The sequence below is a fragment of the Zootoca vivipara genome, chromosome 4 (genome assembly GCF_965207765.1).
Source record: "Zootoca vivipara chromosome 4, rZooViv2.hap1.1, whole genome shotgun sequence".
Taxonomy (NCBI): domain Eukaryota; kingdom Metazoa; phylum Chordata; class Lepidosauria; order Squamata; family Lacertidae; genus Zootoca; species Zootoca vivipara.
In genome coordinates, this window is record NC_142587.1 from 72863862 (window position 1) to 72891824 (window position 27963).

Consider the following 27963-nt stretch of genomic DNA (forward strand, 5'->3'; position numbering starts at 1 on the left):
AGAATGGGTTTAATGTAAATGGGAGCTCCCAAAATTGTGCCGTTTGCATGGCAACAGCTTTGCTTTTCAGGTTATGCAAAACAAATACCCCAAATGAAAACTGGGTGCGATTCTCAATGTACAGTGATGTAGATCAGAAACAATCCACAGACTGTGCTGGAGATGTGATTGGGAAAAAGCAGAAAAGGATTAACTCCAAACACACTTGGTGGTTTAGTTTGGATTTTAATTGGCAGCTTTAATTCATTGCATTACATTAGTGAAATGCAAAACTCTATGTAACCTCCTGCTGACCGATTCCTGGTTTTAAATGTATTGGAATCCTGCAATTGCCTGTACCTATTCTAGGTCAAGGGGAGTTGTCTCTACCGTAATACAACAGCTTCAGCATAGTGGTATTTGATTAACCCTTGCAGCACTGGTGTTCCTTCAAAAGCTCCAAGTCAGTGCAGAGAGAAGATCAAACCAGAGCAGACTAGTGGGGCAAAGGCTGGGCACAAAAGGGGTCAAGTACTTCAGAGCAGGCAAGTCAGAAGCACATTGCCAAAGCTAGCTGACAAAATAAATCCAAAGATAAGCAAAGAGTTCAAATCTAAAGCGGCAGTCGAAGGCCAGCAGAGATAGGGTGAGAAATGTAGAGCTAACATAGCTGTTGACGAGCCTTATATAAGGAAATGCAGCCAGTTGTGGTAGGGTGCAGCTGGTTTGACTGCCTTGATGGTTCCTAGGATAGTACAATAGAGCTAGTCTAGAATCATGGCAGGTGGAAAGGTGGCTTTCTCAGTAGAGTAGAACATCTTAACTCACAAGACAAACTGCATATACCTCATCTGTGAGACAAGCACAGCACTAGGGCAACAAACACATTGTATGAGCAACAGAAGAAATAGGTCCCACATCGTGCCAGGATATGTGAATTATTTTCAAAACAAAAGGCTTTGCAAGCATGCTATCAGTTCTGTCACCTCCTCCTTTGGGCCATGCTGTAAAAGGCCTTGCACTACCTGGAAAAGTTCTCCTGGATGGCACAATGAGTATGCAATGGAGGCAGGAAAGTATGCCTTTTTTGCTGCCTTCACTGCCAATTGGTCTGGTGTCATAAAGCATTAAAAATATTATAATTAGCCAATGTAACTGAAGTGACTCCAGATATTTCATTATTCATCTGGAGCTTCTTTTTAGCCTGCTTATTCCAGAGTTCTGAGTAATTTAAAAACTGACAATGGCATGCCCCTCCTACCCCAACTGTATCCCAATTCCACAGGAAGAAGAAGGAAAAATGTATGATCGCCTTCTCCTCCTTTCTTCATTTTTCAAAAATTAGGGAGAGAACCATTAAAATGAATTTTCCTGAAGATTCTAGTTCAGGAAACATGTTAAAGAAGTATATTCCCATATGTTTTAGCATAAGAACCACATATTTCGTTTGCAGTTCCTGAATTAATTTTGCTGTTGCTTTTTGCATCAGATTCGCGTGCCTCCTAACCTTGATAATCTGTGTAGCCCCATCATGACCCATATCAAATCCTTCACCCATTAATCTCTCTCATTTCTCATAGCATGCATTCTACTAATTCAAGTAATTCTCATGGTTCTCTGCTATTCTGTTTACTTTTGTGCACAGGCACACACTTTTGCCGGATTTCTTTCTGCATGGTGGCACCAATCTAGCTAAAGGTGATTGGAACTTAAGTCCCACTGAAAGCAATAAAAGCTGCCCTAATTGCAAGCAACTATTTCTTTCAAATAGGTTGAGTCATAATCAACCTTAGCTGAATTGCAGCCACAGTGTAGAAAACCAGGCAAACTATGCAAAACACAAACATAAATAGAATAGCAGCTAGTCCTGCAGAAACCCAATGAATAGCTTGGATGAGTGGAATGCATTTTGTAAGAGAAGAAAGGGATTAATAAAAGGGCTGGATGTTGGTCATGGAAGGACTACACCCATGTTTAAGATCATGAAGAGGAGCATGAATCTGATATAATTTTTTAAAATTCTAAAAATTTGTTATGGATTTCAAATATACTTGAAATGGAATCTCTAGAAGCATCTTTTGTAGCTCCTTCTTCCTTCCACCATCTTCAAATATTGGTGATGAAAGTGACTCATGGTACAAGAAAGAACACATTTTCTATTCTACACCAATGAGATACTTCTAGAGCAGTTGCATATACATTACGGTATTTCCAAAACTGTTTTATTTTTAATCTCAGGCACAGAGATATCATAGGTCTAACAGTCCCCTTTGCAGATCCTGAAGACTACAAAGATTCCAAAGAGAATTCATAAAGAAAGACACAGTAAAGTTAAGACTACTACAGAATGCTCTGTGGGATTATCAAGACAGGAAAACTTTGCAGATGTTACTGTCTCTCTGGAGGAATAAATGCTTGCATTTTAATATTCTCAGCAGCTGGTTCCTGTTGAATGCCATCAGGATGATTCAGCCATCTCCCAGAAACAGTAGTAGCAAGTGCACTCCTACAGATACAGATCTACAACACTTATGTTTTCAAGGCATTACTATTACTCTGACATAGTCAAAGTGTTATTAAACTGTTATCAATTGAGCCAAACAGAATCATTTGAATAGAAAAAAATACCACCACCACAGCCTCATAAACACAGAACTTCTATTTTATGGTATCCTGTATACATAAACTTAGTCTGAACAGCCACATATTTTAAGATGTACCATTATTTCTTCTACCACTTTTTCCTTAGCTCAATGTTCTCCATCCCAACCATCACTTATTTCAGTGAGCAAGAATTATTTCTTCATTTCTACCCTGAATTGAATGATACAGGTTAAAGCATGCTACTTGTTGTCTTAATTTTTCATTTTGAATCAACCTTATTTAAATGGGTGACTCAGTGCCAGGTGGGTTATGAACTCTTGCCAACAATGAAAGCACGTGGTACTTATCAAGTAGTGTGCTTCCTCATATATGTACATAACCCAGACCAGTTCTCCTTCTGTTTTTGTTTTGTTTTTGTATTATAGCTGTAAGTCGCCTTCGTTGTTCTGCCAGATAGGCAACTCATAAATATTGGAAATAAGGCTAATATGCCATGTTAAACTTCAGATAACTCACCTAGAGCTCTTCCTCTCTTCTAGTTCTTTTGTATTTTTATCCACTATATTTAATTCATTGTAAATCCAACTGTGATCAAAACCGAGCAATAGCAAACACACTGAGCATAGCAGTAGTCTGCAAAGTGGTCTAAAGGGAGTTAAGGCAAGTTTGTGAGATGACATTTTTAAAAATGTTCCACTGCAACACTATTTTATTTCAAAATGAGGGCCAACCCTGAAAATGCAGTTGCTATGAATATCTAATTAAAGGGGAAATCTGTTCTAAGTTTTCCAATGATGAAACAATAAAGATGAAGTAAAACAAAGTAAATGTACAGATTGGAACCAATATGTTTGTGTCAGAGCAATCTCTTAACCATAATTAATAGACTGGCAGCAGACTACACTCCTGCTCTAACTTCAAACTTTGGTTAAAAGCAAGTCCTGATAATGATTCTGCAAACATAATACAACTCCATGGTTAACATTCAGAGCCATGGTTAGAACATCTGATGCATTAACTATTAAAGTGTTACATGTTAAAAGGGAGGGATAGTACCTCTGGTGGGGGGAGACGTCATGCTCCCTCTGAGACAGTTTGTCCACCTTAAGTCCCCACCCTGCACTCAGCTCTCACCTGTGGCTCCTAGAAGCTGTCACCATGTGACAGCCGCTACATTCCAGGAACGGCTTTGACTGGCTGGCTAAACCAGGTGAGCCGATGGGTCTCAAACCCTCAGTGAGTTAGGGACTTCCCCTGCTTGCGAAGACAAGCTGTGGTGGATTGAGCAAAAGAGACAAACAGTGGATCCAACAGTCAAGAGATCAGTTACTATACTGCACATGCAGTAGAAGGAAGAGAGGGGCAAATGGGGCTCGCCAACCTGGGAAGGTGGTCCATCAAGGAGCAGGGAAACTCTGGTTCTAAACCTCTGCTGTCTTGCAGTGAAAAAGAAAAGGCTAAGGAGTAAACCCTACACAAATCTGGAATGGGGTCCCTAAGATGGTTGGATGGCACCTTGTACACTTGCTTCCAGCAGGTTGGTGCCAAACATATTGCTCTGCTTTCCTTTGGACCACATCAATGAACCCAAGAGGGGGGTATTGTCGCATGGACAGCCCAGGACCTCCATGCACACTGCCCAGGTTTACACCCCAGTGAGATCACTTCGTTGCTGCTAACACAGTGACTTCACAAGTAGTGGACCTTGGGATCTCAAATTTCAGTGGCACCCTGTGCAATGTCAAAATTCAGTCTCCCCCCCCACCTCTCATGCTCCATTCTAAATAACAGTTGCAGTGCCCCCTATGCTACCCCAGAGGCGGTCCCTTAAATCCACCTCTGACGTTACCTCCATAGGCGCACATCATTGTCTCGTGAGATAGACGGGTGCCAACAATCTGCCAAGAACACACTTAAACATATATTCGCAAAGGCTAGTGCTTGGAAAGCTTTAGTACAATACAAAATAAAAATGATAATGTCCCAGAAAAGCTTTATTTTTAAAAAAATATAGTCATTGCCATTGAATGGACATTGCATCCTTTATAATAGTAATAGTCTACATTTTGACAGGCACCCTCATTTTGTAGAATACGGTAATCTTGAGGCTTGCATGCACTACTGCTACAAGGATATAACAACCACCTCAGAAAATGTGGTGTCTGAATAAAACCAGGCTTGAAATCTGCATAGCCCTGCATTACCCATAAAAACCAGGGCCTGAACTGAAGACTCGCCTATTCATATACTGCTGATGTACACACCCAAGTATATCTGATATATAATTTTATAACTATCAACAAATCACAATTGCTGGATCTAAGCTGAGCTGATTGTGACCAACCTTAAACTCTTTTGTCCTATTCTGTCATCCTCTTGCCCTGGTAAATGTTGATATGCAAACCCACCTGTCCATTGTACAACCATACAAATCAGTTAACAATGAAGTTAAGGGCCATAGCTCAGTGGTAGAGCATCTGTCTTGCAGTAGCCAGTGACCTTTAGCACTGAGTAAATGAAATGCACCTACTGCGTGCTAAAAGTAGTGAAAAGTAGTTTCATTTTCTACATCACTACAGAAAAGTAAAGAGGAGAGGTGACTGTCAACAGAACAAAACCATTTTCACTTTTTTACCCAAAAGGGAGATGAACACTCCAGTGTCGGAAGGAGGAATGACAAGCGACGCTCTTTAAAAAAAAATTTTTATACAATTACAAAAACATAATTTAACAAAAATCGGGGCACTGCTTGTACTATATATTTTTCCTGCTTTTCTAATCAGGTTAGTACTTAGACTTTGCCACTCTTATATTGTGTGGGTGTATTTGACACACACACCATACAAGCTATATACATAGAAATCTTCTGCAAGTCTAGACACTTCTAGCTACTACCGCAAATTCTTCCTGCCCTTACAGAAGATTGATTGAAGTATGTGAAGGGACAATGATATTGTTGCAGCCCACTTTTCCAGCCTACTTGTAGCTTTGCTTGCTCTGAAACTGGAGTTTCTTCATGAGAAGTATAAAAACTGGGTTTTGACATGCTGATGTAAAAATATCCCATATTTCACTAGCTCTGTACTGTATATCCAATACATAGGTCCCAAGGACAAGGACATGCAACACAATGCAATGTGTCCATATGCGGTAGTTGAATTGTATTATATATTATTCATGGGCCACCTACTATTTCCCAAATATGGAAGTGTCATCCCATAATGAAATTATGTAGTATGTGAAATTATGTAGTATGCGAATATTTAGTGCACTACGAAGAGTTGGTTTCACATAGTGCATAATTCTTCAGCACAAAGTCTGAAGATGAAATTCACATTTATTATTATCCATCACTTTACCCATAGAAATGATTCAAAGCAACTTAGAAACACAACTGGAATACTAAAACCAATTAACAATAAACACAATCAATAAAAACCTCAAATGAACTAAACAAACAAAATCCACAAGACCTAAACAGAATCTCGTCTTTGCCCTATCTTGACCGACTGATATTCCCAATACTTAAGCAAAGTCAAATCACGACACCTTCACTACATGGGAAATTATCACCTGCACCCAGTGTGCTTTAGAAAGACATCATAAGGAATACATGCAAACCAAGATGTGGATATAATATCAGCTAATCTACATTTAGCTCAATCAATGTTCTTAAAACATAAACAATGTGCTAATACCAACTTACATTTGAGGAAGCAGTGTGGCCTTGTGATGAGAGCAAGTGCTCTGGATACAGGCTTTGCAAAGTCTGCTTTCTGTTCTTATGCAGTCTTGGTCAACATGGACCTTCAGCAAAGTTGCGTGAAGACACTTGCTTGTCTGTAAAAACAACAACAATTAATTAATTTATGCAACTATTTATATGACACTTTCTGTATATCCACATAGCACTCGAAGTGGCTTATAAACCTGCAAGTATCTGATAATAAAACAGTACCTGGAGCATAAAAGATTTGCCACCTCTACCCCGATTTATACAGGACTTTTAAATCTTTTTTTAAAAAAGACACCTCATCAGTACTTTTAACTTGGCTGAGATAAAAACAGGCAGGCAGTGCAGGTTTCGTTGTTTATAAAATGATGGATGATTTGGGCCTATGTGATGGAAGCAACTGCAGCTAGCTCATCAGCCAAAGCGGGTAGAAAGCATTTGTATTCACTATATCAGGGATTTCACAAAAAATGTATGCTAAATAAGTATCCAAAAAGCAAACCTTGCCCTTTAGGGGCAGTGTAACCCTACCAAAGAAAGACAAACCATAGTCCTATCGACTCCAAATTAGCTTAATACAACTGTCCAGTCTGTATTAATTTCCAATTCATTAGCTGTCAGACAATCTAGGCATTTCCTCAAGGAACATACAACTGCTTCTGCACTTGACAGAGAAGAAAAGCAGAATTTGGTGTCATCAGCATACTGATTTTCCAGTGGTTACATATAGATCTTAAGAAGCACAAAATAATACTAATAGCGAAGTGATATAGTAAGTCTCTGTTAGTCAATTTTTATCGAACATCCTGACACTGTATGACTGGAGATGGTGCTATAAAACTGAATATTACCATTAATTACTGAAGTGTCTTGAGGATGTCAAAATGTTTTTTCTATAATCTATAAATGTATGCCCATGTTCTTTTCTTCCTGCACATTCAAGTTCCTATTTCCCAACATTAATGTGTTCCATAATAAAATATAGCAAATTCCAGCTACTTCCAGGAAGTAGCTTATGCAATTGGCTCTTCAGAAAGAATGTACTGAACAAAATGCAATGGTGCATCAAAATACACACTCTAATTTGCATTTAAATGAAATATAATTATGTGTCCCAACTAACTGAAATTACATAATTTACAGTTTTATACACTATGTTTCTAGCATATACTTAAAAACACATTTGATGTACACCTGAAAAATATAATGCATAACCCGTGGTGCAAACATGCAGCCTTATGTAATCAAGCTATACTTTCTGAGCAGCTAGGATTGAGAGTCACCACCTTACAGGTTCAGAAAAATCAGGTTCAACACAATGTATGTGATTCCAAGTTGATGTACCTCCATTTATTTAAGAGATTCTACCCTGAACAGAGGTTCCAACTTGCATATACTATTGGGGGGGGGGGGCAGGTAAGCCCTGCCCCGCATATCCAGTTGCAAGACGTGGAACAGGCACACCATTTGAATGGCAAGGCCTATTAACTTTTGGGGGGCAGCCCCCTCAAATATTTTATTAGGAGTTGGCCCCCCAAGAGCTTGAGATGGATCAATTTGCTTGCTCAAAACAAGATGTTATGGATGTATGCTGCAGTATATTTATATATATATATCTATATAAAATTTTCAACAATGTGAAATTCTTGTTTGGCGTTGGGGGACAAAGATAAGTAGACTCCACTTAATGATCAATGATGGCCTATTTCTGCCATCCTTCTTCACAGACTATTTTAAATCTACCCTTCCTGATAAATTTTACTGTTCAAATATATTTAATGAAATGTTTATAGGATCAGCTTCTGAAATCAGTAATGAAAATAAAGCAAAAAAATATTTTACCCAGTAAGTTGTCTGGGAACATCTGATGCAGAATCAGACTGTGGGCTTAACCCACTGGAAATGCCATGTAGGGAACAAAAGGGTATGTGTAACAATACCCAGTGTTTTTGCAGAGACCTTGATGTTGGGAAAGGTGGAGGGCACTAGGAGAAGGGGATGACAAAGGATGAGATGGTTGGACAGTGTTCTCGAAGCTACGAACATGAGTTTGACCAAACTGAGGGAGGCAGTGGAAGACAGGAGTGCCTGGCGTGCTATGGTCCATGGGGTCACGAAGAGTCGGACACGACTAAACGACTAAACAACAACAAAATATGCATTTGACACATAAGAAGAAGAGCCTGCTGGATCAGGCCAATACCCCATCTACTCCAGCACCCTCTTCTCACAGAAGCCAACCAGATGCCTGTGGGGAAACTGCAAGCTGGACCTTACTGGTGGGAGAGGGAAAAAGTGACTGGGAGGGAGGATTTGGCAGAGGAAAACAACAAGCTGCAAAAAAGGTTAAACATGCCATTGCTTCCTGCTACTTTTCTGCTCAGAACTACAGACTTCCAAAACTGATTTTCATTTTTTTAAATGAGATGTTGGCCTTCTGTTTAATTCAGAGTTCACTCAAGAGCAGGATATAAATGTCATGATTAAAATAAAAAATAAAAATCCATGTGTTGTACTATTAACCCAAACAAAACTGAGTATGTGAAGTGGATACTAACTTCTTAGACAGGTTCCAGTTACAAGTAGGTAGCCATGTTGGTCTGCCATAGTCGAAACAAAATAATAAAAAAAAATCATTCCAGTAGCACCTTAGAGACCAACTAAGTTTGTCATTGGTATGAGCTTTCGTGTGCATGCACACTTCTTCAGATACTTCTTCAGTATATCTGAAGAAGTGCATGCACACGAAAGCTCATACCAATGACAAACTTAGTTGGTCTCTAAGGTGCTACTGGAAGGATTTTATTTTTATTTTTTTAGACAGGTATATTTGTTGTATAAGCTGCAACTGATCTGTCCGATTCTACTTGCTTGAGGTTTAATACTGGGGATTTTTTCCTACAAACTATAATACTGTACTAAGGATATTCTGAGGACTCGCAGATCAGAGAATTTCTTTCTTTTTAAAGAATCCAACAACTGATCTCCTCACAGGGAAAGACTTTGGCAACTTTCTAAATACACATAATTTTCTTTGCTATTTCCTGATTCTCTGGCCAGAAAAATAATTACAGAACTTATTTTCTGTAGGGAAGGAGCAGAAATTGTTTCTCACGCTAGATCTGCAGGCTTTCTGGGATACATAGTAGAGATTAACAGGTCACAGAGAAATTTTATTATCTAGGGTAATGAAAAGACTGCATTAACAGACTAGCTCCTTTTCTACTCTTAATATGGTCAGAACTTTAAAAGGCCGACTGAGCATAAAACAAGTCTTTGAGGAATGCCAAGAGAATTCTTAATGGAAGGACCGAATTCAGTTCACAATTCTGATTTCATTGTGAACAGTAGCAAGCACAAACCCTTATGCAATATATCTTAACTGCAACATCTTAATTAAGATCCTTACCCGGAGGGAGGGAGGTGGAGAAGGTCAAGAAAACCACCTGTGTGATATGCAACCCAAAGAAGAGCTTAAACTGTAAGATTTGGATCTGGATTTTAGAGGTCTTATAGCTCAAGCAGCTCTGAAGAGATCTAATATATAAAATGTTAAGTATTACAGGGAAAGGATTTATTTAAGGAAGGCTACATCTGATCTTTAAAAAAAAAGTATATACAATGTGGCAAGCCAAAACAGCTGAAGAAAAAGTTAGTTACACGAAATTCTATCTTTTATCCCCGAATTGAAAACAAACTTAAAAACTAGAAAATACTCATAATGGTTTAATACAGAATCACACCTATGATTATCTCGCATTCTGATTTTAATTATATTAATCCTAAATGGAAAAGGAAACAGTCACGATATTTTTTTCAGGACACACTTGTAGACTGTAATGTATTTATCATCATATACAAAAATCTAAATTACAAAATGGGGGAGGGCCTTAGGAAGAAATGCTACTGCACATAAGGTAGGAAAGCCAACCCAAAGTATGTGTGGTCAATACAAAATAAAACTACAAGGCTTGCTATGGCTCATTTTGCATACAAATAGATAGGATAGCCAAGTGAACAAACGCTAAATGAAAAGTTATTCTTATGTACAGATACTTCATTTCAGCAAGAAATTAAACTACAAATCTCTGCCATCTGAAAGCAGCAGGGCAGCGTATCATGTTAAAGGAAAATCTGCTTCTCCTCTCAGTAGTTATCCTGTTAGTGGCCTTTAAGCAACACTGTTGCACCCAAGACACACGTGTTACACAAGCTGGTTTTCCCCTTGGCAAACATCCATCTAAATAATCATCAGGCTCTGCTTTGCTTGGTTTTTTAAGATAAAATGAGAGCACACATTACCTAGATGTAGTTTTAAACTCCGCTAAAATTATACTGGAAATGTATTTGGCCCTACTGAAAGCAAGTTACTCCTTGTTCTTGCACTCTTCCAACAAGCAGCTGCTATCCTTTCAGCTATAACCTCCTGCAACTTGCACGATGCATTCATCAGATGAGACGACAAATAATCACTTTGGCCCAATGTCTAGGTTTTACTGTACACATTTTGAAAGTTCCACCTCGACTCTGATTTTCGACATTAGAAAAGAGACAGTTACTCGAGAACACGGTTCGCTGGAAAAAGTCACCTGATCTAAACCTGTTAAACAGAACAGATTTTCTTCTGAGATGCTAAAAAGCTTTCAGCTTTCCCCCTTCCTTCCATCCCTGTACTGATTAGCATATTCACTAGGTTAATATTTGGCTGCATAAAGGCGTAAAAAAATATTTCAGATTACAAAGTTCAAACCTACATTTTTGAGGAATTGGCATCCGATGTGTTATGTACCATTCCCAAACAGGTGCCTCTGTTGAATTGCTAGGAACCCAGGAAACCCTGATCACCTGGGACAAAAGTCTGACAAATAAATATACACACACTTAATAGCAATAACTACTAAGAGACTTAGTGAATGTGGGAACCAGTAAGTACAACACAGTATACGTATTAGTTGTGCACTATAAAAAATAGTTATAGCACTAATTTCCAACCCATTTTTTTTCTGAGCAGGATGAAACTGCACGTTCCTCAGTTAGAACAAGCCAATATAAAATATTTAAAATGAAACTAGAGTGCAAAAAGCCTTGAAAATGTCTTCCGCGGTTAGAGAATTTCTCCAGTTATATTCATATGTGGGTGATGGGGGAGAGGGGAACGGGAAGGGAAACTTTTTTTTTAAAAAAAAAAGAATTGTTGAGAATAAGAACAAGAGATTGTAATTGTGTAAGATAGTATGTTGCTACTAAATAACAGGAGACATGAACTGTGACTATGAAAACACTACTACAGTGAATGAATGCTTCATTTTTAGACAGTGTCTAATTAAAATAATAAAATACTTAGCATTTATGTAGTTCATGGAAGTGCTTCACTTGTATTACCTCAGCATTCCTAACAACAGCCTGGCAATATTAGTGAATAATACTAATACTAACCTATCATAGTTCAAGGGTTGAGGCTGGGAACTGGGATGCATAAGTTTGTAGCTGAGGTGAGATCTGAAGTGGACAGATCTCATAATTTTGTACTTTAAGAACAGATGGGATACAGCTAAAGCTTGGAACAAAAATATTTAAATGATACAATGCATACAACACCGTATCTTGGCACCCAATATTAAGGCAAACTAATGCCTCACAAAATACAGCATGGAATATTTTAAGTTTGAATAATTATAGAAAATTAAAAGTCAAGAAGACAGGAGTGCCTGGCGTGCTCTGGTCCATGGGGTCACGAAGAGTCGGACACGACTAAACGACTAAACAACAACAACAAAAGTCAAGTTTAGAGAATTTAATGAAAAACCAAAGTAACTTCAGAACTAAAATGGATCAAGTAGATGTTGCTGTTTAGTTGTTTAGTCGTGTCTGACTCTTCGTGACCCCAGTAGATACACCATGTCAAAGAGGCCAAGACCTGAGATGGCTTCTGGTTGTTAAATACCATGCAGCCTTACAGTCAGTTCTGTGCACTTTTATTCAAAGGTAAGTCCACTTGATATCCGTGTGACTTAATCCTAATAAGCAAAGGGCTGCAGGCTAAAGATGAAGGTGCTTTCAAAGACAGCATTCCAAGCTGCTATTTTATCAGTGCTATGGGTCCCCTCAGGTCATATGCCTTAAGTCAGAGGAGATAATTAGGCAGGTCCATCATCAAAACTTATAGTGATGCACCTGACTTCTGATCCCTGATTACAACCTGCTGTGGGAAAACCATTAAACAAATTTCCTGGAAAGTCTGGAAATGGAGGAGGAGGAAGAAGAAAGGTTAGAGATATTTTACTTCCCCATAGACAGCACGTGATAGTAATATGAGAGAATTTGTAAGAACTGCCACTAGGAACATTCACCTTGTCTATTGTCTTTCCTCCTCCATTACCACACATTATTACTAAATGCTACATACAATTTTCAGCTTAATCTGAATCAATACTTAGCTTACTCTTGGTTTCCTCTGTAAAAAATTTCAACTGGATCTGTCTGAACTTCCAGTGAAATTCATGTGGGTGCATATATTTCTGTATACAGATTTTAAAACTTATTCTTGAGAATAACTTGTTCATATAAACAAGTTTACACAGGGGTAAATTAACTCACAAATCCAAAGGATATGCTGACAGAAATCCTAGCATTCTGATTCCAGATTAAGAAAAGCAATTCCTACCTACCATTTTACATAAGGAAGAAAAGAAACGATATGAAAGGGGTCATATATGCACATACGAACACACATGCAAGAAAAGGATAAACAACACACTCTACGTTAAATGAAATTTGGACAGCTAACTTAAAACAGACTATGGAATTAATTGATGCTCTGTCTTTATGTAAAGCATATGAACAAAAAGCAGAGTAAGAAAAGAATGCACACAGAGACATAAAAACAGGAGGGGAACAGGAGAAAAGGAAATGAAATGAAAAGAAAACAAACAGAGTTCTAACAGGCCCATTCTGCTAAAGGGAGTCCAACTAAAGAGTCATATGATATCAGATAGTGCAGGACACGTCGCCAGGAGCTGGAGCGGATTGCCTGCAGGAAGAAAGAGCCAGTGTGTTTCAGCTCAAAGAGCTTTTCTTTCCTAATTTTCTTTCCTCCCCCCTCGTCTCTTTCTCTTTTCTCCTGTACTGTGAATGCCTCAGTATCTTAGGTCAGGTCCATGAAGAATCTCAGAAAAAAGAACTATCATCTTTCACTGTACTTCTGGATGCAAAGATAGCTCTGGTAGAAGATGCCTCTTAGCAGAGACTGAAGGGACTTATGTAGATTTTGGCACGGAATACCCCTCCCTCCTGTTGCCACCTCTGGGATTACAGACACAAAATGGACACATACCACGTTACAGAACAAAAACAAAAAGGATATCTTAAGGAAAGATGTAAAAGAGGTACAGACATGTCGGTTTTTTCTATGAAAATGACAAAGCTTAGAGGTGTTCATTACTTGCTTAATTATATTTTAATCTTTACAGATAGAATAAAGCACAGTAAACAAATAAAATAACGAAAAATGCAGAAAAAAATTGGGGAAATAAAGGAAGAAAACGCTAACTTTTTAAAAGAGGATATAATCTGCCAAAAGTTGGACAATTTCTACTGTGTTTCAGGAAATACTGGATGTGCCCAAGATTTCTACACTCTCTTTTTTTCTATTGAGATATTTCATGCTCAGCTATGGAGTCCTCTACGGTAAGACTGGATCAGAAAACACTTTTATGTTTGCATCGTGAATCTGGTTTCACTCCAATTGCTGCAATTAAGTTGCTCCAAAATTATAGCAGTAACTGTAGGACAAACTTGCCTTTGTACCTCCTCTGTAAACATAACACATTCCTTCTGAAATAACATCTACTAAGTATGTGGGACTGCCAAAATCTGTATTACATAAACACATACAGTACATATGTGGCTGTAACAGACCACCTCTTTAGGGAGAGGATTGAATGAAAAAGAAAAATAGCACTGATCATGATAATCATCCTTTGTGTCCCAAAACAATTGCTGTAATTACTTTCAATCTAGTCCCACACATTTTGCATACATGTAAAATTACATATACTATGATAGTAATGCTCACCACATACATCCTTCCACTTGCTCTCGTGAACTACTAAAAGTAATAATTTAACGAAAGTAGTAATTAATTACTGTACTGGGGATGACTTTGAGTAAAGGAACCTTTCTTGCGTGTGTAAATGTTCAAGATATATTTGGATGCATTTTAAAACATGAAGAACTGTAGACATTTGCTACTATAATTCCATGTAACATGTTATTGAATTGCTACTCAACTTTGTCATCTTATGGTACTAGCCAAAATATATTGTGCTCTTTCTCTCTCTCTGTGTGTGTACATCTATATGGAAGAGGGAGAGAGAGAGAGAGAGAGAGAGAGAGAGAGAGAGAGAGAGGTTCAAATCCATAGAATAAAAACAAGCAAACATGAAAACCTGCACAAGTGACAGGTATGTACTATAGGTATAGTTCCATCTATAGGAAAGATAAACAAACACAAACTATAAAGCCCTCCTAACCTATGGATAACCAAGTGTGCTACGATTAACATAAGGCCAAAGAAAACTGCCCCAGATGTGTGTATAACTGCTGCATCCTTTCAGAGGCAAACACACTTTCCTTCCACAAGCCCTTACTAACTTTGGGGGGACTGGCGACAAAAAGTAAATGACCCCCCATTCCATCATTTATTGTGCAGAACATCTTACCCATTCTCATTGCCTCTTCTATTGCTCAGGTGAAATGTCTTGAAAGGCAAAGAAAGAAGAAGAAGAAAAGGGGGGGGGAGAGAGCCTAAGTTTATGCCAGAGAACCCCATCAAGAAAAAGTTAGCAAAGCAACAGCTACATTGTATTTTAAAAAGGACAACCGGGGAAAAAAATCAAACTATTTTATTAAACGCTCCCCCCTTTTCTTAAGTTAAAAAATGTATTTTATGAGGGAAAGAGAAATCACATCCCTTTTCAATTTGGGGCTTTTGTGTGCGTGCGGCTGCCACTGTTTCTTTTTCTTTTCGAAAGAAAAGGGGGGAACCCTAAAAAACAAGGGGGGGGAGAACATATCCGAGGCGTTAAGCTTGCACCCCCCCTTTCCCCCCCTTTGTAAAGAACTCTTTGTTCTCTAGTGAAAATGCTGGAGGAAAGAAGAAGAAGCAGAGGGGTGGGGGGAAATCCCCGGGCAGCGACTCCCTGAAACAAGTGCAAAACACTTAGAGGCTTTTGGGCTGGCTGGGAGCCAGAAACCCTCCCGCTGTCTGGTTAGGAAAAGAGGGGGGGGGAGAGAGAGGGAGAGAGGCAGCGCGATTGGGGGGGGGAGAGACATTGGCACTTCCTTTAATAGACATAGGAAGCGGGATTTTTTTTCTTTTTTTCAAAACTGGCGGTCAAGCGTTAAGTAACTCCCAGCCTAAAATCCACCTGCTCGGAATGAACTTGGGTAACCCCCTCGGGGTGCCTGAGGAGAACCACCTACTCCAGACACTTCTCCCTCTCCCTGAATGCTGCTGCTGCTGCCCTGCTTCCATTCTTCCTGCTCCCGTCACACCAATGCCCACAGCTCGCCTCTCCCCGCCCGCCCCGCTTCAAAGCAACAACACACCAAAACACACGCTCGCTCGCTCCATCTCCCTTTTTTTCCAAAAAAAGGAAGGAAAGAAACGGAAAGGAAAAGACAAAAAAAAAAAGACAAAAAAAAAAAAGAGAGAGGCGCCTTTCCCTCACGGTTGCGGCACAGTGATAAGGGGTAGCGAACATCTCATACCTGGTGTGAATGTTAATCAGCCAGGAGTTCTCCTTTTCCCCAAGACAGGGAACTGTATCCTTCCAAATTTATTAGAACCTCCTCCACTGCCTCTTTGAAAAACCTTCTTTGTCACCCTCTTCCCAAGTCCTGATACACTTTTTAAAAAATAAAAAAATAAAAAAAATAAAAAAATGGCTTCGGAGCTCCTTCTATTCTTGATATTGATTCTCCCTCTCTCTCTCTCTCCCTCTCTCCCTCTCTGTCTCCCCCCACCCCTCCTCCTTTCTCCTGTCTCTGTCTCTTCTGAGTGGTCTATTGATAAGTCCCTAGAGGCACTGGGTCAGCCTGCCCGTAGGAAACCAGACACAATGCACAAATCTCCGAGTGCCATTCTGCCATCAGCAAGCAGACCACGTTTAGGAGAGAGGAGGAAAAAAAACACAACAGTGGAGCAAAAGACAGAGAGAGAGAGTGAGAAAAAGACTGATTGGAACAGGAGGGAGTGAGAGAGAAAGCAAGGGAGAGAGGGAGAGAGCGACACTGCCAGTCAGGTTAATCATCCCTACTTTAATTAGCTGTTCGGCTTAGACATAAAACAATTGAATTTGAATGATCTGTCAGTGGGCTCGGCTGAACCAAAAGGGAAACGCGAATATTACAGAAAAGACTGTTGGTGGATTCTGATAAGCTAGACTGGAAATCCTCAAAGGGTAACTATTAAAACTTGCCACAAAACAAAAAGTACAAATACAAATGGCATTATACAATAAGCTGTTTCTTAAAACAGCTGTAGATCTAGATGCCCATCTCCTTTATTTCCTTTCCTTTTACCAGTGGTAGGTTTAGACTTGACAAATGCATATATAAACTCCAGAACAACACAAATATTTTAAGTCTGGTAGGAGAGAGGGGCTATCTGCCAAGTACATTTTTTTTAACTCTACAAGAACTTTCCTGAAATTTGCCTTACAGAACAGATGGAGTTTAATACTGACAGACCTATGTATGTGTGGGGTGATAAGATAATAGGACCACCATTTTTACTTTCACAAGGAAGCAAATTGTTATTACCAAGGATACTGAAACTCGGGGGACTGAAAACAATGCTTACTTCAGGTCTTCGTAAGAAAAACCCTGCTGGGTCAAACCAAAGATCCCTCGAGTCCTGCAACTTGCTGACCACAATGGCCAACCAGATTGGAGAAGGGCAAGGTACTTCTGGGGGATGCTGCCGGTCCACCTGGGTGCCAGGCACTGGTGCAAGACTCTCACAAGTGGAGCAAGCTCCCTCTGTTGGTGTCACTGGGATAGTCCCTCCTAATGCAAATATATTTAAGTTGGTGTGTGTGTGATTTTGCAGCAGCTCTGCAGCATGGAGGAAAAGGCTAAACTTCCCTTTCTACAGTCCCAATCTTAAAAGCATAGAAATTTGGCAATGGAAGGGACTACAATTGTCCCCTCCCCTCCCCAGGGCAGCTCTTTGCCATGTTAAAATGCACATTAGTTCCTTTTATGCAATTAACATTCTATCCAGCTTGGCAGTGAGTGCAATGGATTTCCAAAGAATTCAGGATATGTTTTCACACCACGACACTTCTGTGCAATGTTAGAAGCAGACTTCTGGATAAGCGTTAACATTTTAAGTTTTCTGGACAGGACCAGAAAACTACTATATTCTGCATTGAGTTTTGCAAACCGCTGATCTTTCATACATTTTAAGTAATAGTAAACAACAGTGAGACTAAAGTTTACGGTATATTAACCTGGTTGTTGACTATCCCTGAGCTTAAGCAAAGCAAAACAAGACAAGACAACAACAAGCAGAGCAGTACCAATCAAGGCAGGTATCAATGATTGATAGAGGATCACGAGTTCTGTAGACAGAAAGGAAATGCTAGGTATTATGAATAAGCAATTCATTCCACTATAGAAAGTCTTTAAGAAAAGGAGTAAATTCTCACTAAAAAAAAGCAGGTGCAGAGTAATTTATTCATTCAGAACTTGGATGCAATCTGAGGTACAAATGGATTAATCCTAGTGATAGACATCACACTGAAGTGCTGTATAGCAAAGCAGGTGAGATATTTATGACACTTCCGAAAACCTGACATAATTGGTACCTCAAATAGGGAAACAAGTAACGTTGCTGTTGCTGTTACTAAGTGTACCACTTTTGACAGCCCAATATTGAATTGGGAAGATGTCCATTTAGCATGCTGGTGACGGTAGAATGGTGGCATAAAGGTCCTATAAAAATCAGTTTACTATACATGCCATTATTATTATATCTCTGAGTTCCAGCAGCAAGACTGGGAAAGCAGATTACCCTGAAGCAGGGCTTTTTTTCAGCTGGAACTTGCTGGCACCTCTTTGGTGGGTGCCATTGCCATTATAAGAGAACAAGGAAGAGAACATGGTGAGTTCTGGCACCTCTTTTTTCTAGAAAAATAGCACTGCCCTGAAGATGCATAACATGTTCTCTATATTCCAAACAGGGTTAAGAGAGCAGCATCAAACTATGAATTTCTGGTCTAGTGTGTCAACGTCAGCCGAACAATATTTATTTATTTATTTATTTATTTGTGACAACCACCACTGTCAAAGCAACAAAACAATAATTAAAAACCACCAGCAACAAAACCATATTTTAACACACACACACACACACCAATTAATAATAGAAATCCACAAAATGGGATTTCACTGTGTTGGCAAACACACTATGCAATACCCTGCCCAACAAGGCCTGCCTGAGCCCTATACTGTTGTTCTTTTGACAGCTTAAAAACATGTCTGATCAGGTTGACAGTACAATTCCAAGACTTCCATGTCCGTCAGTTCTGAAATGGCATTTAGGTTTATGGGTATTTTAGATTGAGCTTCTCCGTTTAAAGCAGGGCTTCTCCCAGATATCTGAAATAATTGGGAGGCACATATGGAAAGAGCTGCTGCTCTATATGGTAAACAAGAAAAAAGGTGTTGAACTGCTTAAATGGTCAACATAGACCTTTTGAACTGGGAAGTTAGTACCACAGAGCTAGAAGCAGAGCAATATACACAGTGAGATTCATCGCTATGAGGAGATGAGGCACAGCATTCTGCCCTAGTGGCAGCTTCAAAACCATTTGTAAAAGCAGTTCCACACAGAGTGGATATGAGCAATCCAAACAGGAGATTACTAAAGCATGGATTATTTAGGACAAAACCGTATCTGACCACAGCCAGCTCAGCAGCCTGAAATGGTAAAACACACTCCTGACTGCTACTGCCATGCAAGAGTCCAAAACGAGTACAAGGTCCAGGGACACTGCCAGGGTGCAAAATTTTGTTCTTCAAGGGGAGTGTGCCGGCAAAAGCACATTTCCCACTGGTTTTGAGTTGCCCAACATAACACTTCTGTCTGGCTGAAATGGAAATGTATGCCAGTCACCCCAGAAATGTATTTTCATGAATGTTTTCAGGGAATCTACCACTATTTGATGAAAAATAAAAATAAAACTGGGCACTGTCATTATATGTTTAAAAGGACTGGTGACAAGACAGAATTTTAAGGAACCCCACAGGTCAAATCTCATGTGGTAGAGCAGCAGTCACTCAATGCTACTACCCTTTAGCACTATCCTGAAGGTAGGAGAATCTTTGGCAAAGAGATGTCCCCAATTCCCACTAGTCTCAAACAGCTCACAAGTAGTTGATTATCAATAATATCAAATGCCACTGAGAGGTCTAAGAGAATGAGCAAGGTCATATTCCCCTGTCTAACTCTAGATGCAGATCATCGACCAGGACAACTAACGCCATTTGAAGCATGAACTCTGACTGAAATGGGTCTGCTAAAATTATATCACATTACTGCTCCATTGTTTACTTTCTGAAGGGATAACCTAAACTTTTGACAAGATAATTTTATTAGAGAGGAATTCTCCAGGTTTCTTTAATTTTTTTATAGAATAAATAAATTATTACAAGCCTATCAGCCCTTTTTTGTTAGTCTATTTGTGCTGCAATATAGATAATGATTTGATGGTCAAATGTAATTATTTCCCTACAGTGTAAATGACTACAGCACAGCCTTTTAGAGAGTCAAGTGAACCCATATTACTTCTAGACTGATCTAGATGGAAGCTTTGCAGAAAGATGTATCAATGAATTCAGGAAGGCTTACTTAACAGTAGGATTATAGGCCCAATTTTAGATATATTATGGTTATTACACAATTAGTGTATAGAGCCCATTCTACAGCACATTTAAACATAGTACTTGGATTCCAACCAACTTATATTAAGCTTCAACTGATTATTGAGTTGAAAATGGATTTCATTAATTAAGCAGCTGATAAAAATTGCAATAATAAAAATAAGAATTGGAGAAGTAGGAGTGAAATCAGAAATCCCTTTCCAGCAACTTAACTAAAGTACTTCTGATAAACAGGGGTACTTAAAAAAAAACTAATTAAGAACATGAAAATACTTGTCTACATGACAGGTCCAATAACCAAGCTTTTAACACAGGATTATTTAAATTAATAGAATAAGCTTTGTTGTTTATTGAGGTTAGTAACCATATCTTTGATCTACTGTTAAGCAGAGATACCAGTTCATATAATAATGCTCAAAAGAGCTTCCTTGGCTGGGTTTGGATGTGGGAAACTTCAAAGCCCTGTACATTGATGAAACTTATGGGATTGTTTTCGGCAAGTTATTGTCTCTCATAAAGTTATGAGGCTATCTAAGATGTACAGGATACAAATGTAATTTATTTACTAATTAATTCACCTAAAATTATAAAACAACTAAACTTAGACTCTGCCTATTATATTAGACCATGCTTTTTGCCAAAATTGTTGAGCTTTCTTTAGCTTTCCTTTCTTTATAGCTTTCTTTGCAAAATCTAAAGAAAGGAAAAAGAGAGAGAGAGAGAGAGAGAGAGAGAGAGAGAGAGAGAAAGAAAGAGAAAGAAAGAGAAAGAAAGAAAGAAATCTTTGGACATTCCAAAGATTTCCGCCAAGATTGTTTTCAACTACCGAATCCAGGCTATGTCCATGAAATTCCAGAAGTATGGCAGCCCTACTTCCTTCTCTCCTTGTGTTCTTCAGTCAAGATTGAAAGCACACCACTTTTTACCTCTGGAGCAATCAAGTGGTTTACAGAGCTTATTGGGAACAATGCTGGCAAAACAAAGCATTTTTCTTATAGGATAGTGAGAGGGTTCAGACCCCCTTTCCTTGTAGCATGCTTAATCTGCACTGGGCTTACAATCAGCAGCCAGCACATAACTGATTAATGAATGGGTTAATTACACCAATTTATCGATTTGTGTATACAGTCCTAAAGCAAATAATACAGATAATACCTGATTGTTATTAAGTAGGCATGTAACCCTGTTTTACAGATCTATAAACTGAACTAAGTAACTATTGATATGGCAACAGCTAATCAGAGGGCATAAAGTGACAAATCAAATCAGCGCATGAGCTAGCGTTATGATTTAAACAACCCAAGTCAATTACCTTTCCTCCCTAGCACACATATTACCCTTAAAAAAGGAAAAAAGAACAAAAGAGGTAGGAAGGTAAAATACAAATAAAACTATTTAATATTCATTTTTATAGCATTAGCTTCTACACAAATTCTTACTGATAGATACACATTGCATTACCAAATGAAATGAATACAGAGTCAATTCTGAAATGCATTATACCTTCAGATGATTTTGGACTCCAACTCCCATCAGCCCCAGCCATTTTTAAAATCAAATATTTCAAAGTAGTTTGCGATGAAATAAAATAAAACAACCATAAAATACAACTAAAAACAATTCTAATAAGATTACAAACCAACAGGCAACAGAGAATAGCAACTGAAAACCGAAAATGTAAGAAACAGCAACTAGAAGCACAATGAAACAGAAATACCCTGCTCCCAGAATGTAAGAAGGGGTAGAACGAGATACAGTACACAGTCCATGGAAAGGCGTTCTATATCTCCAGAGTTACAGCCAAGAGTATCACGTTTCTTATATAGGCCAGTCTGGCTTCCAAATACGACAGAACATGAAGCAGAGCCCCCTCCACTTTAACTGCTGCAGGGGCGGGTGTCCATAACATTTTGGACTCTATTCCTAATTATGTCTTTTTTATTTCCAAAAGAAATCCAAAGGACAAGTCTGGTTCCCAGTTAGCAGCTCCCAGCGTATCCTGGCAAACCTCTTTTAAAACTGAGTGGAGTTTCAAAAGCAGTTTTTGATACAGCACAAAGTTCTCCTATTCAAAAAAGTGTGTGTGGAGGGGGGGAAGGTTCAAAATTCAACTGAATATGGACCTAAAGCTACTGTCTCGATCAGAGTCAACACATTTTGTTTGATATCGCCTGTCACCTTTCGTTGCTTCATCTAGTTTGCAAAATTTGTGATTACATGCCCTCTAGGGGAGTATCAGTTAACAATTGCAATTCCCCCCCCCCAGAAAACCCCCCAATAAATCCAAATATATTGGGTTTTTAAATTTATATGGGAAGCATGTTTTTCCTATCAGTTGGCCCAAGAAATCTACAATTGCCTACAAATTGTGGATTTCTTCCTTCTTGCTATATAGTAACATATATATAAACAAAGTTATGTAATAAAAAAATATGAGACTCCAAGGTGAAATCAATAGCATGAATGAGGAAAAACACAAAATTTTCATGAATGAGTATATTTTTCCAGTGTATCGGGAATGGAGGGAGGCAACATTAGTATCGGAATATGTAGCAAAAAAGACTCAGCCCCTCCCCGGCCCTGGTCTAAATATTGGGATCAAACGATACCCCGAGGGGCATCAGCCACCACTGACATTGTCAAACACAAAAGCTCTGTGCCCTTCACATACCACCCTCCCTTGCGCCCAAAGAGTAAGAATGGCAAAAAGAGCTAGTGAGAAAGTGTAACATTACAGGCATACTAGAGCCATCTCCTGCCCTTTCAGCAGCCGAATGCTAATTCATGCTGTTAGTTATGAAATCACCAGCTCAGAAACAATGTTTAATACGCCTTATCAACAGCCCCTTAGTGAATGAATTATTTAACCCTCCCCAAAGAATGAGCTTGACACTCTTGCTCCCGAGCATAACATGGGAACAGGTGCAAGGTTTTTATTTCACTGGCAAAAAAAAGAATACAAACAAAATCTTCCATCTCCCTGTACTCTGAAAATTCTGAACCATGTTTGCTGAAACTTTCCAAATAAAAAGAAATCAGCCTAAGGCAGAAATTCAATGAATAGTTAAAATTTGACAATGTTATAAGCCACTGAAAACAGGATGTTATAATAGAGGGTGGTAATTCGAGGAATCTTTATGTATGTCAAAAAAGATTAAATCACAGTTGCTGAAGCACAATCTTATGTAAATACAAGTACTAAGAGATGCTACTATGGTTCTTCATTTAGTTCTTCTTTCGAGGTGCTTCTCTTATCTGTGTAAATCTTCTGAAAACTTTTGTGAACCCCCCCCAAAATTCAAGGTAGAGTAGCCAGAGAACTGTTTTCCTAGGGATATATGAAACAAGCCTTTGAGTATTAATGCACGTAGCACATAGAAGCAAATAACTGGAGAGTTGGAAGGTTTCCCAAGAGCCATCCAGTCCAACCCCCTGCAATGCAGGAATCACACAGTATGCTGAGGACATGGAGCTCTACTTCTCCATAAAATCCGAATCAGGAGAGGCTGTGCAAGCTTGGGACTACTGTCCTAATGGAATGCTAAATAATAAATGCAATGGGTGGAATGCTATGCTATTATGATCATTCTGTCAGTGCAATAATTTCTGCTTCCCAGATGGAATGGTCTCCTTTCTACTCCTTCTGCTGATTTGGGAGGCTGTGTGTGTGGAGAGAGAGAGAGAGAATCCAGCCTAACAGCTTTCCTGTAAATACTGGGATTTAGGGGTACATTATCATGTGATTAGTGAATAAATTATTTAACCCTCCCCAAAGAATGAGCTCGACACTCCTGCTCCCGAGCATAACATGGGAAGAGGTGCAAGGGACGCGGGTGGTGCTGTGGGTTAAACCAAAGAGCCTAGGGCTTGCCGATCAGAAGGTTGGAGGTTCGAATCCCCGCGACAAGGTGAGCTCCCGTTGCTCGGTCCCTGCTCCTGCCAACCTAGCAGTTCGAAAGCATGTCAAAGTGCAAGGAGATAAATAGGTACCGCTCCACGCGGGAAGGTAAACGGCGTTTTTGTGCGCTGCTCTGGTTCGCCAGAAGCAGCTTTGTCATGCTGGCCACATGACCCAGAAGCTCCCTCGGCCAATAATGCGAGATGAGCGCCACAACCCCAGAGTAGTCCGCAACTGGACCTAATGGTCAGGGGTCCCTTTACCTTTACCTACCATGTGATTATCAACTTAAGTCCAGATGAAGATGCATGCAAAGCATTCAGCAGTGCCATTTCATGTCAGTTGCTGCCTTCCATCAGTTGGTCACAATGGTTGCCAGAAGTAGTTATACAGAAGAGACCAGCTGCTGGCTTCCTCCATAGGGGTCTGACTTGGCAATGTTTTCTTTCATTCACTTCAGAATGATGGGATATGAAGTCTTGTCAAGCCAGGCCACAGTGGAGAAAGTTGTTCACCTTCTCCTCTCCAGCATTCTGGTTGGGAAGACATACAGTGGGGCACCAGTCAAATAGGAAATACCGGTAGTGTGTGAATCTCTCACATGCTTCATTTCTCTGAACCACCTCTGCTTTCTCAGTGAATTCACTTGGAAAAGTGGCACTACTGAGGTAAAAAGCAATGGGTATGTGTTATGAGTTTGTGGGCAGGGAAGAAGGCTGTACACAAGATTCTTCTTACCCCTGGATCCAGCAAGTGTTAAAATATAAGACAGGCTAGCTTCCTGTGTTGAGGTGGTAGCCATTATAGGAAAGGAAAGGAAGGGGGCTCTGGATGGGATCTCTCCCTCCAGAAGCAAACTGGAGAGAAAGTCAGAGCAATGTTTGAGAGCAATGTTTGATTTCTGTTTGAATCCAAGGCTACAGCTATGGGAGAAACAGGACACTTTTGGGGTGCTAATGCTCCATCATAGGTTCATGTTATATATGTATGTGTGTAAATACACCATTTATCATAAAGGCATCACAGACTATGCTGTGCCTCATTTCCAAAGGAAACACAAACAGTAGAACCTCTGGAATCTCGTACCACTCAGACATTTGGGTGGTGGGCAACAATACGTTGGTTTCAATGTGATGGCCCCTTCACCCCACAAAAGTTGAAGCATGTCTCCAAGTCCTATGGGACATATTCTGACTTGCTCACATTTCTCTTTCATCCCATTGACTCTCCCTTTTTCTACATTCCTGTTCTGTGCCAAACTGAGCAGGAATAGGGACGGAGGGGCCTTATTTGATATGAGTGTTGCAGGGGGAGAAGTCTGACCTCATAAGAAGACTGGCAATGGTCTTCTCCCACTAAGACTACCCTGCCTGTCAAATACACTTGGCATTTTAGTTATAGAAGACTAATAAAAGCCTCAGATCTGTTTCAGACGTTACAGAATGCAGGGCTGAAAGAAAGTGTAGTAACATTTGCTTTCTGTTTTCTGCTTCTTTGTAATTCCTAAAGCAGAGTTTGTATGTCTCTTCAAATAGTAGGACATGCAAACTGTCCTTGCATCAGGGTCACCTCAGCATACGACAGAAAGGTTTGCACAGAAATTCTGCTTCAGACATTATGTAGAAGAACGGAGAAAGAAAACATTAATCATCCATTATTCCCTTTCCTTTTCTAACCTTCCAACTTATCTTTGCTCACTAAGACAATGGCTGCATTTGCACATAATGCTAAACCATAGTATAGTGGTATGATGATGAGCTTGTGTGAGCCTTGGATTTGCCTTGGATTTGCAAGGAGCAAACTTAAACTACAATTTAACCACAGCTTGTAGTTTCGTCCAAAATACCTGAACTGGGGTGAATCTCAATTTTGGTTTACTAGAATCTATTTTTTACAAACCATGGATAAGACTTAATCAGTTTATCCTGGTTTGCATGTTGCAACAAGCTGAGGTTAGGGGAAAAATAGCAGTGAAAACTCACAGCCATTCTGGAGGAAGATAAGAAGTGCCATGCAATGTATTTTTCAAGCAAGAATGATGCCATGTTTCCTACAGGAGGAAGGGCAGAGATATAATTGCTTGAAAATAAGGAGATGATAAAGTATCATATCTCAGGCATAATGTATGATCAATTCTGGTCAGGAAGGTGATACAAGGTTCCCCTTTGGGCCTGAGACATGTAGCTAATAAAAAAGAGCAGCATAGCCAGAGGGATTTCCTGAGGCCATTGCAGACCAACTCATAGGCTACTATACAACTCATTTTCAGGAGCATTTGGGCTGCATTTAACACTATCTCCAGGCCCGGCCCCTAGAGCTTTAACTACCATATCACAGTTTTACTTAAATCATAGCAAAGAGCTAAAGATCTTCACTTTCTGATCTGAATCTCGAAGAGTCAAATGATTCGACGGGAGAAACAATTCACTTTGCAAGCTATTTCAGTCATTTTCCCTGGTGCCAAAGGCTTATGTGAAGTTGGAAGTGGTTTTATATACTTTTGTCATTTATTCATATTCTCTTTGATATTAAAGACTTGTGATCTCTTGACTTGGATGCCCTGACTTTGACCTAAAAGGCCAATGCAAGCCAGTCCAATAAGACCTACTGGCTGCTGAAGCTGGAGTTTCCATCAGCACAAAAGATCCTATTGTCTGTGTAGTCAAAGTTTACTTTAGCTGGGAATATTGTTTGCTAAAGAAAGGTTATTTTAGCTATTCTTATAGAAGCTACTGATATATAAACACACACACACACACACACACACACACACACACACACACACACACACACTATCTATATCTATATCTATATCCACAAAGCCATCCTTAGGTCATGACTGTATATATTTGGGAAAGACTAATGAAAGGTTTATTTCCCTCAAAATAAAACTAATATTTCAGCGACATAAAGATTTTAAGACATTTCCACTCCATCTTTGGGTGAATATGTAAAGAAATTGGTGCAAAGAAAGTATTCTCCTGACTTTTATTGAAGATTACAGTTTGTATTTCTTACTTAACTGTGCTTTCATGAACTCTGTAAGAGAGAGTATTGTGGCATCTTAAAGACCAGGCCACTCAATTTATTGTGACATAGTCTTTAAAATGCTAAACTCTCTCATTTGTTGCAGCAGACCAACACAGCAATTCCTCTGGAAGTTGCACCTGTAAAGAATGTTAGGTTAAAGGTACACATGCTGTATATTTTACTAAATCATTTGTTTCTGGCAAGTACATATGTGTCATTTTAATATATAACCTGAAAGCTGACGTGTTATTTTGTGATATCGCGGGGTACAAATCTGCAAGAAATGGCTAATATTTGCTCTCACCTTAACCTCTCTGATATGAAGCACTCTGAACAAACAAACCAAGTTTATCTGTACCATTTGAAGTTTATGTCTATGTAGGCCAAACTAGATGCATCATTAGAAATTTCTTCCCCACACCCAAAAACAAAAAACCCACATTAATAGCAGAAACAATTTTCATCAGGAAAGCAAGGTATGGGGAGGGAAGCTTTGAACTTTTCCTCCTCACCATGACCCTGACAAGAATCAACCCCACACTACTATTAACATGGATGCGTGCTGGCTTTGGGGCTAATAGTGTGGGGTCATTTTGAATGAGATTTTGGTTGGGGTGAAAGAGTTAAATCTCCTCCTCCTATATGCTCCAGTCCCAATAAAAAATGGTTCCTTGAACCTGTTATAAATTAAAGAAAGCTAATGGGCATCATTCTGGGCATCATTCTGCTGAGGTCTAGCACCGAGGGCCTTCTGGCAGTTCCCTTGTTG

At 39.4% G+C, this 27963-nt stretch overlaps 1 protein-coding gene across 28 annotated transcripts in view; it reads right to left on the minus strand.

Moving 5' to 3' along the window:
- Window positions 1–27963, minus strand: part of ZBTB20 (zinc finger and BTB domain containing 20) — a 520201-nt gene that overhangs the window by 110413 nt on the left and 381825 nt on the right. For 26 of the 28 annotated variants that reach the window (XM_035115408.3, XM_088668206.1, XM_035115410.3 and 23 more), the window contains one exon: window positions 6290–6423. The gene's annotated coding sequence lies outside the window, so the exon portion shown is untranslated. Of the gene's footprint in view, window positions 1–6289; window positions 6424–8158; window positions 8302–24437; window positions 24698–27963 lie in introns of all 28 variants that reach the window. The other 2 variants (XM_088668197.1, XM_060273754.2) reach the window with 2 other exon arrangements.